Source organism: Cygnus olor, chromosome 1 (assembly GCF_009769625.2).
Source record: "Cygnus olor isolate bCygOlo1 chromosome 1, bCygOlo1.pri.v2, whole genome shotgun sequence".
NCBI lineage: Eukaryota > Metazoa > Chordata > Aves > Anseriformes > Anatidae > Cygnus > Cygnus olor.
Genome location: NC_049169.1, coordinates 199070872 through 199082128, shown reverse-complemented (window position 1 = coordinate 199082128; position 11257 = coordinate 199070872). Strand labels below are relative to the sequence as shown.

The 11257-nt window shown below is 47.0% G+C and overlaps 1 protein-coding gene across 2 annotated transcripts in view; it reads left to right on the top strand.

Annotated features, from left to right (window-relative positions):
• The first annotated feature begins 5414 nt into the window (after positions 1-5414).
• The window catches only part of FAT3 (FAT atypical cadherin 3), a 415442-nt gene continuing 409599 nt past the window's right edge, over positions 5415-11257 (top strand). Inside the window, exons 1-2 of one of the 2 annotated variants that reach the window (XM_040544267.1) lie at positions 5415-5473; positions 6969-7104. The gene's annotated coding sequence lies outside the window, so the exon portion shown is untranslated. Of the gene's footprint in view, positions 5474-5541; positions 7105-11257 lie in introns of those variants that run through there. The other variant, XM_040544270.1, reaches the window with a different exon arrangement.

Genomic DNA, 11257 nt, shown 5'->3' with positions numbered 1-11257 from the left:
AATACATAACAATGGCATTTTTATTTGTTTAAAAGTGGGAGACAGGCCAAAGGTGTTTCTGTTTTTGTATCGCAGGAACACTGAGGCGCAGAGATTACCCATGATTTGTCTAGTCTCACAAGATAATAGGGAATTAAACTATATCTGACCAGTTACTTCACTAAAAGATCACCTTTTCTTGTCCTATGATACACAGCAACTCTCTCACCTTATTTTTTTGCAATGGGAAATCAAACTCAAGGGGGTTAAGGTGCAAGTCAAGGGCTACCTAGAAACTCCCTGGCAGGGCTGTAAGAACAGAAAACTTCTGGCTCCACACAGTACCCCGTTCCTCTCTCAGATTAGTTTCAATTGAAGAAAAAAAAAAAAGCATAAAAAAAAAGCCACAAATCCCTGCTCTCAGTTTTCTCCGAACAGGATTTGATATGTTAGATCAAGCTATCAGATGTAGCATATTACTCCGATGAAGGGTACGCATTCCTATATCACCTCCTGCTATTTGCCTTGGGCTCTCTGATGACACTGCAACCCTCTTGGACTGCTCCTCACGAGCAGCTGGCCTTGAAAGACACTGGGATATGGCCAGGGGGAGCTAAACAGTGAAAAGAAGAGCAAACTTAAATAATCAAAGCTATTAATCTAAGCAAACCCTGCCACAAACATTGCATCTTTGAGATGGTGGGCTTTGCATGCACACTGGCGCAAATGTTTCTCTTTTACGCAGAATGACCTCACTGCTGTGGGCTTGAGTCAAACCTCTGTCATTCTGCTGCTGGAAGTGCTAATAGCGTCCTGCTGTAAGGCATAATCTGGCATAACAGGAGAGAAATGCTTCAACACAAACTGTCAAAATGGATTTCGTGATGTGTGATCTCACTGCAGTCTCTGAACGAGATGGAGAGACCCAGCAAAACCTAACTGCAATGTTTTTTGCATCAACAGGAAATCTTCCTTGTTGAACAGCACTGCCAGCTAGAGATAAGACGTGTGCCGTACCCATCCTCCTTATGACGGCGATAGCACCCACAGGGTGCAAAAGCATCTGCTGCAGATCCTCCTGCAGAGCAGGGCCATGCAATATCCTTGAATAACATTGGTATAAGGCTCACTTCTAGAAGAAACATGAAGAATGGCCTCAAAGCAAATTTCTGGTGTCGTCATCATCAAGCTGTCCCGCGCTGCCACATCATGTTTCTACAGAAGGGCATGAGCACTGTCACAATGTGTTAACTTCCTTAATACCACACCAGTGTCATCCACTACCATGGGATATGAGACGAGACCAAAAAAGAAAAGAAAAAAAAAAAAAAGAAAAAGATAAAAGATAAGAAATTTGTGCAGAAGTCCTTGGTGTGGCCAGGAGCCTGCCTCTCTAAAGGGAATCAGGCAATCAGACAGAAACCCACCTGCGGGTTTCTTGACTGTGTTTTTGTTCACATCAGTCCTGAGGCGCTTCTGAATTGGGAGAGTTTCTCTCCGAGATAAATAAAAGGCTCCGAGCAGGAGGTACCAGAGTATCTTGTTCCTAATTATGGACCTGGAAACCATGGATTTTGCTAGAAGTGAGGAGTTGTTTTCATACCACTGGATGACTTTTCAAATAAGTATTTCAATTATGGTAAACCCCAGTTCAGCAAAGCACTTAAGTATGTTTGTAGGTCTAACCATTCAGTATTTAAGCACATTCTTCACCACTGCTTTGCTGAAATGATGCCTAAAACTTTGGTCTGTAAAAAGTGGTCTCATAAAAAGTCACTTCAGAATGGTATTTTTTTTCCTTCTTTTTGATTTATTTATTTTTTTAATAAACAAAAGCATTGCCAATGCTGGTGAGCAATACGCTGATGTTTCAATATGTAGTCACATCCAAAGTTCAAATTTCAGGCAAATATAGTGAATATTTTTTTATTATTATTTGCTCATGCTTAGTTCTTCCACTGCCAAAGAGGACTTTCTTTGCTGTCCAGACCCTTTGTTGGTAGCAAGCCCAGAAAGGCAATTGTAGCCCATTGAACGGCTTTTCCTATGCTGGTAGCCTGTGGCCCTACAAGCAGAAAGCAATTCCCAGACAATAAGCAACCTCTCACACTGAAAATAATCAGTAGTATTTTGAATCAAGTCAGATTTTGGATCAAGGAGCCAGTGAATTATGGTTGATTACCTTTTCAAAGTAGCTCATACAACAGGCCTGGGGGAAAGCTTGTATTTAAACAACATTTTCAATATGCAAATAGTTCGATACTTTGAAAAATAGCAGTGTTGCTAACATTTGGCCTGGTGAAGGAAAAAGCGTATTAATTTGCCCAGGCAACTGACTCTGAAACAGTGTATAAATAGCCCTTTGCGTTAATTCAAAGTGAAATGTCAATGTTTCATAATTTATGATAGTATGCTGAGATTCAGCTTCAAGAGCTCACTGCAGGTTCAGTTAGCATCAGGTCTAAAACCTGTCTTCCTGTCTTCTGAACCTTGAATCTTTGGGAAAACCTTTTCTTTCTGCTTGGATTTATTTTTATTTATATTAGCTCAATTATTTATGACCATTTCAATGTAAATTACTCAGTTAAGAGGAAGTGAAATGCTCTGCTGTCGTAGCGGTTTACTCACATCTTCTTGAATCCGATCATCTTGGCATGAAAATGAGGAGAGATTCTTCTTGCTACTCAGGATGTGGGAGCCTAAAAGCTGCTTCCTGGTCTGGATCTGTAGAGCACAATGACATTATCAATCAGACACAATGGTTATGTTACTGTGCTTCCAATAGTAATTCGAGGCTGTTTACCTTTCAAGAACCAGCTGCAAAATAGCAAATTATTCTGAGCTTTGAAGCTGGGAGCTTTGCTCCTGGCTGTCCCTGACTTGTTATCTGATTTGGGGCATCTCGGCCATCCTTCTCCCCATTCTTCTGCACAGCGGCGTAATAGTACTGAACCTGACAGATAGGTGACTGCAAAGCTGTGGCATGGGAGACGACACAATTCCTTCTGCCCCAGTTATTCCTTAAGTGTAAGTTGGGAACTGCTCACCTCCTTGAGAAAAAAAAAAAAAAAAAAAAAACAGTAATAGGATTGTTACGGATGAACAAAATGTTATACACATGCAAAATGGTCTTGCTAATCAACAAGAGCTCACTCCCTGCTGGAGGAAGCTCAAGAAGAACAACAGAAATCATTACCATGCTGGTAGGATTGATTAATAAGGAAAACTGCATTAACCACTTCTACTAATACTCATTAGCATTTATACATTGTAACAGTCACTAAACTTATGTGTAAATAGCATTCCTAAGTGACATGTAAGGGTGCCTGAAGGGTGCCACATGATATTGGTGTTGTTTTCTGCTTGTGTGGGTTTTGTATTGCAAGAAAAAACTCAGTATTGGGTAAGAAAACCAGTAAGAGGCAGTCGGGACAGGAGGAAGACCCCAGGAAGGCACCTTGTGCAGCCTGAGACAGGTTTTCCTTTAGAGCAGATGACAGATGTACTCCAGGGAATATTTTAAAGGGGCTAAGCAGGAGGTGGTGGAACATGGGATCAAATACAGGTTCCTGCTGCCAGGCAGAGTGTGGGTACAGCACGGCCCCTTGGAGCCCCAAGAAAACACTTTGATGAGCAAGGTTTGTCCTTCCAAAGATGGGGGTACAGATCTGGGCACCCTCCCCTTCCCCTAGAAATGGGGCAGTGGAAGCAGGCACCCTGGGAAAGCATCTGCACCAGCCCCAGTGCTGTCCGCTAGCGCCTTTTGTCCCACAGTCAGAATTTCTGCTCTGGGGGCTTCCAAATAATGTGGTTTAAATTTAGGAAGTGACTGTTTGGTTATCAATGAGGTTGAAAATTATAATGAAATAGTGTCCAGCACCTCCAAAAGGCTGGTCCAAAGATGATTATCTGTGTAATCTGTGTTTTCTGGAGCCCATGTGCAATTACCAAGCACTATTTTTAGACTGGTTTTCAGGAGAGTTGTGTTTAGATCTTGGCTCTGCCACAGACTTCCTGCATGACCTTGGGCAAATCGGTTTCTTTCTCAGCACCATCTGCAGTATAATACATTTTCCTCCCACTCTAAATTTGTCTCGCCAATGCAGATTATGAGCTTTTTGGAGTAGGACATCCCCTCGCCGTATTTATTTAGTGACTGACACGACAAGGCTCTGAGCTTTTCTCGTGACTTCTAGATAGTTTTTAAATGTAATTGGTAAGAACCCGCTAGAAAAGGTGACTTGCACAGGATCACCTTCCACAATCAACGCAACCAGGTGGAGGGTATAAAATCATTAACTCCATTGTGTGTGTTAGACAAGGCCAGTATTTGTCACACGCTTCCATTGCAGAACATTGGGGCTTTTAATTCCAGCTAGCAAATTTTACAAATGGTTTTTGCATTTATTTATTTTTTCCCCTTCTCATTTTTCACAGTGCAGACCGTGCCTTCCTCCTCTGAGATTATTAACCGGCTCCGTGTGATTAGCATGGGGGGGCTGGTTGGTTTGGTTTGCTCGTTTGTTTTTTCACCTTCACACGGAATTACAGCCCAGGTTGACCGGGGCACGCAAGTGTGCTCAAGGATCAGCGAAGGGCGCTGCGGTGCTGGTCCTCATGGGGAACTTCGTACCTGGACGTTGGTTTTGCGGTTGTGACCTGCAGCCAAACGGGAGGCATGGACAAAGTGAAGGAGCAGCAGACCAGAAAACAAACACAATTAGCAGCACTTCAAAGCTCTCGCAGAGGAGGGGAGAGCTGAAGCTGGCCGGCGTTTAAAAAGAAAAAAGGATGTAAAAGTGATCTCTGCCTTTCTCTCTTGGATGAGGTTCCTGGTGGAGCAGGGGCCTGGGCTCCACCACTAGGAGAGGAAACAGCCTGGCGATGGAACAGGCTCCTTAGCACAACGTCCTGCGAAAAGAGGCAGGACTGGAACTTGGACATCAGTTCAGGGGCACGGGCGGCACTTGCTCGATTCCCTGGCCACTGAGCCCAAAGCGAGGTGCTCTGGGGGCAGGTGTACCTCCAGCGGAGATGTGCCACAGCCCGGTGGAGGGCGAGGAGCCCCCAGGCAAGTTGTGGCCGTGCCCGTGGCTCGAGCATTGCTCCCCGGGACCCTCTTAGCCCAGCCGGGGGAGGACCACCACGGAGCCCTCTCCCGGTGCAGGGGCAGAGGAGCGATGCCTCCCGCAGGACGGGCAGGGGGCGACCCCAACCACGGGGGTGTGTGTGTGGGGGGCACTTTTGGGGTGCAGCCCCTCCGGGCGGGGAGCGGAGCGGGGTTTGGGGGTTTGTAGGGTGGGCGGGCGGGGGTGGGCGCGGTCCCTCCCCGCGGGCCGGGAGGCGGGTGCGGGCTGGGCTCCCGGCAGGCTGCGCTGTGCTCCGCTCCGCTCCGCTCCGCTCCGCTCCCCGCTCGCCCCGTCTCCGCCGCCGCTGCCCGCATGGATACCCGCCGGGGGGGAGCGCGGGGCAGCCCCCGGAGCTGAGCCGCCCGGTGCGTACCCGGTGGGGATGTGCCAGAAGGGGCGGGTGGGTGTAAAGCGGGGGGTCCGCGCTGAAACTTTCCACCTTCCGGGCTCGGCAGGGCACGGGGGCTGCCTCTCGGGGAAAACTTCGCTCCCCCTGCAGCCCCGACCCTAACGCTGTCCCCACACGGCTGCGGCTCCTGCGAGGCTCCCCCCAGCCGCAGCCCCTTCTTTTGGGGTGCTCGCCCGCTTTGCCCTGCAAGGTGCAGCGGCCGCTCCCCGGCTCGCTCCTTGCTTTGCACCGGGTTTTAGCTCCCATGCAAGCAAGACCAGCGCATATTCCTATAGAATTGGTAATAGTATTAATCTTTCCTGATTGCTTTTTTTTTGAAATTTACCCCTCTTTCTCTCTGTTTATGTTCAGGGTGAGGGTAACGGGGTGTATGTGTGTGTGTGTCTGTCGCTGCTCTTCAGCTGCAGTTGCTGTTGGCCGAGCCTGGGGACCGGCTGCAGCTGCTTGGGCCGGGGAGAGAGGGAGGGATGTTAGCGGAGGACCTGCTGGTCGCATTTTGCTCCCTCTCTTCCCCACATGCCTCCGAAAGGGAGGGCTCGCCTTGCCCTCCCTGTTCGCAGGCACTCGGAGGACCCCTGCTCCGGCCGGGGATGGGTTAAACGTGGCTCTCCCAGCTCCAACTTGTGCTATTAAAGGAAATAATCCAGCCTCTCCTTGCCCACTTTTTGAACCCAGCTGGATTATTTGCAGGAGGAAGAGAGAGCCGCGCTGCTCCGAGAAATGCATCAGTGGGTGTCTTTTTCCTCTTTTTTTCTTTTTTTTTTTTTTTTTTTTTTGTTGTTGTTGTTATTGTTCGTGGTGGCTTCATGCCCTTGCTTTGTTGTTGGGAGGATTAAGGGTTGCCGAGTGTCCTTAGTCCCAGATCCAATTAAAATAAATGCAAGTAAATGGGACATAAAGGGAAGTCAGCGTTGGCATCCCGGCAGAGGCACTAAAGCATCAAGGCTGGTTAAAAGGAAGAGACTCGTAGAAATGAATGCTTTCCTTCTTACTCATTTGCTTTGCCTTTGCAGCGCTGTCAGACAGGCTTAGAGAGGTGCACCATTTGATCGGGGTTTTGCGAATCCTTAACCAATCTCTGTCCAGCAGAAAGAAAAAAAGAAAAAAAGTCTTCTCCACAGGCATAGGCGTTTTAACTTCTCTCTCATTTAGCAGATGCTTTGCTTTATGAAATCTGGTTCGAGTTCTCAGCAAAGGAAGCAAGAGAGGGTGAGCTATGAGAAATGTGGAGAAGTGCTGCACCGTTTCCTAGCCACTGCCCGGACTGTCTCTGCTCATTGAGGGCTTGTTCCTGGTCTGGAGCAGTTGTGCAGAGGGTGTAAGCGCTAGCTGGGAAAGCAGAACATGGCAAAACACCCTGGGCAGGTCTCAGCTGCCTTTTTTTCTTCCTGCTGACATACAGAGCGCTTATCTTTCAGTTGAACAAAAAGTTACTTATTTTTCTTGGAAAGGACTTGGTGGCAGAAACAAGGAGAGAAGGAAAGATCCCTCCGGAGCCAGCCTGCCTTTGGAGAGTGCTGCTGAGAAAGAGCTTACAGCTGTGATTTTTGCACCCAAAAATCACTGGAGTCTTGTTGAGACAGCCAGGTAGGAGCAAGCATACTGCAGGGCTGGAAACTGGGAATATCCCTCTGCCTGATCCTTTGGTGGTGCTAGAGTTGTAGAAAATCAGCAGGTTGGCTGTACTTGCCCTGATGCAGCAAATCATACCATCTTTTTCTTTACTTCTTCACTTTTGCTCTTTTTTTTCTTTTTTTTTTTTTCTTTTTATTTTTAAGTTTGATTCTTAACAAGATGTAGCATCCAGTGGCTTCTTAATGACTGTGCCCTGTACCTGTGTGTTGGTGGTACACAGGATGCTTCCTTAAATGCATGTTACTTTACTGTGTGGTTATAGTCTGTGCAGAGATAAGGTCTGACTACCCCATTTCCCTGCGTGCTGTTTTGCTCTGTTTCTGACACGAGGACATCAGGTTGTGTGGTCACCCACCATGAAGTTGTGCTGCTGTGACCTGATGTACTGTGGTTGATGGTTTCTGTCAAATACAATGAAGGGAGCAATTATGAGGGAGTTAGGGTGCTCAGCCATTGCTTGTTAGGAGTTCGTAGCTGCTGTTCCACTACAGATGTATTTCTGTGCCGAATTCTCAAATGTCTTCTGACACATGCCAGCTGCACTCATACCTCTTGTATTTACAGTCAGGTTTTTCTGAAGGACAGAAAATTGGTTAGAAGAAGGTTTGTTTTAGCGTGATGTGCCAATGTGAAACATCCTACTTCTGGATGCAGGTTGGAATCCTGCACGGTTTGGGAATGCCTAAAAGTTCTCCCTGCCTGATGAGCCTTTGATTGCTTATGTGAAGGGTTTCACGACTTCTGCCTGCAGCCCACAACACAAAAGCTGCTGGCACGGATACCACCCTTACTGTGCTGGCTGGAAGTCCCAGGGCAGAACGGGCAGGGAGACAAGATCACTGCAGGAGAGGTGAAATCCTGGTTACGCTGATTTTAGTGGGAATTTTGCCATAGATGACAATGGGCCAAAGCTTCCGTCCAGAAGTAGTCCTCCCTTATTGATAATCATGGAGTGTGCTCTAGGGGAGCTTTTGCTTTTCTGCTGCCACCCAGACTGTGTCTGGCGGTGCAGGGAGGGTGCAAATCGCTTAGGATGTCATGCTGCGCCTTTCACAAGCAAGGCGTTCTTGGGAAGGAAATCAGGGCAAATAAGAGTGGAAGTAAACGTGGGCAGGTGCTGGCTGTGTCATTGCTCATGTCCTGAGCCTGTCCCTGAGCATTGAAGGAGCAGGCACTCTTCACCTGCAAGCTTTCTGGGACTGCACTGGGGAGAGCCAGCAGTGGCTGCAGCTAAGGCATCTCTGCTTCTGCATTTGCAGATTATCAGTTTAGCGACAGACTTTAAATATTCGCAGCAATGGTACGTTCATTAATTCATTTCCACTTAGCCCATGCACATTGAGTGAGTTTTCTTCTGTGTGTGTGATCTGGAGAGCTATTCTCAGAGACACTTCATATATCCAGCATCCAGATAAATGTTTTATATTAAATGACAGAGACAAATGTGAAGTGTTTGATACTATTTTTTTCTGTGTGGAAGGTGTGTGGTGCAGCATATCAGAATTTGCATTTAATGAGTGCTGGCTGAAAGTTGTTCCAGGTCATGGCCATGCAATAAAACTACTCTTCTCAACAGGAATGTGTTGTTTCAAGTGGCATACAAGAGGATTGGTTAGTATGCAACAAAAATATTGACAGGGACTAGGGTATTTGGATCTGTCTGTTATTTGTTTTGAAAAAAAAATAGTTTACGGTGGGAACACTTAGGTGTCTGTAATTCCAGGGCAGGCAGTTTTGGGGGGCTAAGCATTTTTTTACCATGCACTCACCCAAAACTTTTAGACATTTTCTTCATGTATGATGACAAAAGACAATATAAACAGATGTGACAGTGAGTAGAGAGTAGACAGTCCCATGTGCATCTCTCTCCTTAGTGTAAGAGACGTGCATAACAAGGATATCTTAAACAGTTATAAATTATAGCTTGTTAGTGTCTCTTAGCTTGTTTTCTATGAGAATTTATGCATCCACACTAAACCAATCCCAATTCTCACTTCATTTAGATAAGCGTATAGGCCTCATTTTGTGCAGGTATAGGTAATAATAGGTACTGTACCAGGCATCAAATCAGACCCTAAAAGTCATACCAGCAGTGCTACATCTGGGTGAGTGTGTTGGTGGCAGCTGGGTTTGGACACTGCTGGGACTGTCAGGACGCAGAAGATGGCAGCACTGTGAACAGGCCGCAGAACAGCCCCGCTGGGCCGCTGTCCACACCCCAGCTCTGGGGTCTGTGTGGACTTCCATCCTTTGCCATTTTTTTAAGCGTGGTTCAAGTTGTTCAAAGAGTTGATCATAACCATTAATGTCCTTCGCCCTCTGTGTTGCCGAAACCGTAAGGACAGTGTTCTTGTAGTGGAGGGCTGACCTGGGAGCTGGAGCTTGCTGTGTGCTGGGCCAGAGTGGTGGTGGTATCATGTGGTGGTTTGAGAGACAGTGTTCTTAGCTTGTCTTTCGATTAACTTTATACAAAAACAGGCAAATAGTCATTTTGGGTGAAATGGTGTTCCATGGGATTAGTAGCAATGCTAAAACTGATCTCAGAAACTCCTGATTTCACTCTCTTCTCTTGCACCAAGAGCAGACCTTGGTGTGGTGTAGCGTTTTGTGTTGGAAAATTCACTGTTTTTTATTGAGCTGTTGTTGATTTTTCTGCCCTTCTTGGTGTATGAGCTTGGATACTATAATAATTCTACCTAAACGTGTCTGTGCCTGTACTGCCAGTCATCCCCAGTTAATCAAAGAACAGACCCCGCAGGCACTTACAGCAAGTTAACACAAACAGAAAACACCAGTGGCTTTGCCTGGGAGAACACTTTATTTTATTTCTTTCTCTTGGATGACGTTCTATTAATTGTACAGCTTTCAGTCTGTGAGTGTAACTTCCTTTGACATCAGAGAATGTTGCCTTGGTCATTATGTGCTTGTGCAGAGGCCATGGTATTGTCTCTTGGTTGGTGAGCTGCTTGGAGAAAGGTGGCAGCATGTGGGGTGGCTCCTCTGGGCTGAAGTCCTCCTCCCCTACTGGATATCTGAGTGGGTTTTTCTCTTAAAAAATGCATCTGTGGTTTTTTATTATTATTATTACTTTTTACTTTTAAATGGGTTTAAAATCCCACTGAAGTGTTGGGCTTTCCACGTGGGTGGCTTTCAGCAGTCAGAGTTAGAGTAACAGAATCACGGAATAGTTTGGGTTGGAAGGGACCTTGAAGATAATCTGGTTCCAACCCCCCTGCCATAGGCAGGGACTCCTCCCACCAGACCAGGTTGCTCAATGCCCCATCCAGCCTGGCCTTGAACACCTCCAGGGATGGGGCATCAACAGCTTCTCTGGGCAACCTATGCCAGGGCCTCACCACTCTCACAGTCAAAAATTTCTTCTGAATATCTAATCTAAACCTCCCCTCTTTTAGTTCAAAGCCATTACCTGTTGTTCTATCACTGCACCCATGACAAAGAGTCCCTCCCCAGCTTTCCTGTAGTAGGCCCCCTTTAGGTACTGGAAGGCCATTGTAAGGTCTCCTGAAGCATTCTCCAGGCTGAACAACCCCAACTCCCTCAGCCTGTCTTCACAGGAGAGGTGCTCCAGCCCCTTGTGGCCCTCCTCTGGACTCACTCTAACAGGTCCATGTCCTTCTTTTTCTGGGGGTCCCAGAGCTGAACGCAGGGCTCCAGGTGGGGTCTCAGGAGAGCAGAGCAGAGGGGAACAATCCGCTACCTCATTCTGCTGGCCAAACTGCTTCTGATGCAGCCCAGGATACAGTTGGCTTTCTGGGCTGCAAGTGCACATTGTTGGCTCATGCTGAGCCTCTCATCACCCTGGTCCTTCTCCTCAGGGCTGTTCTCAATCCATTCTCCGCCTAACCTGTGTTAGTGCTTGGGATTTGTGCTTAAAAGCCTGAATTTGTGCTTGTGAGCTGGGCCACGTCCGTCTCCAGTGGAGCCAGTGGTGGGGTTTAATGCTGACTGTAATGACATCTGTTTTCAGGTTATTCTGGGCACTTCTTAAAATCCAGCCTCGCACCATTTCCAGCTTCTTAGCCTGTAGAGCATCTGGGGAAGGGAAAATAGTTTCGGTGACTTCCTGTAGAGCTGGTGAGAAATG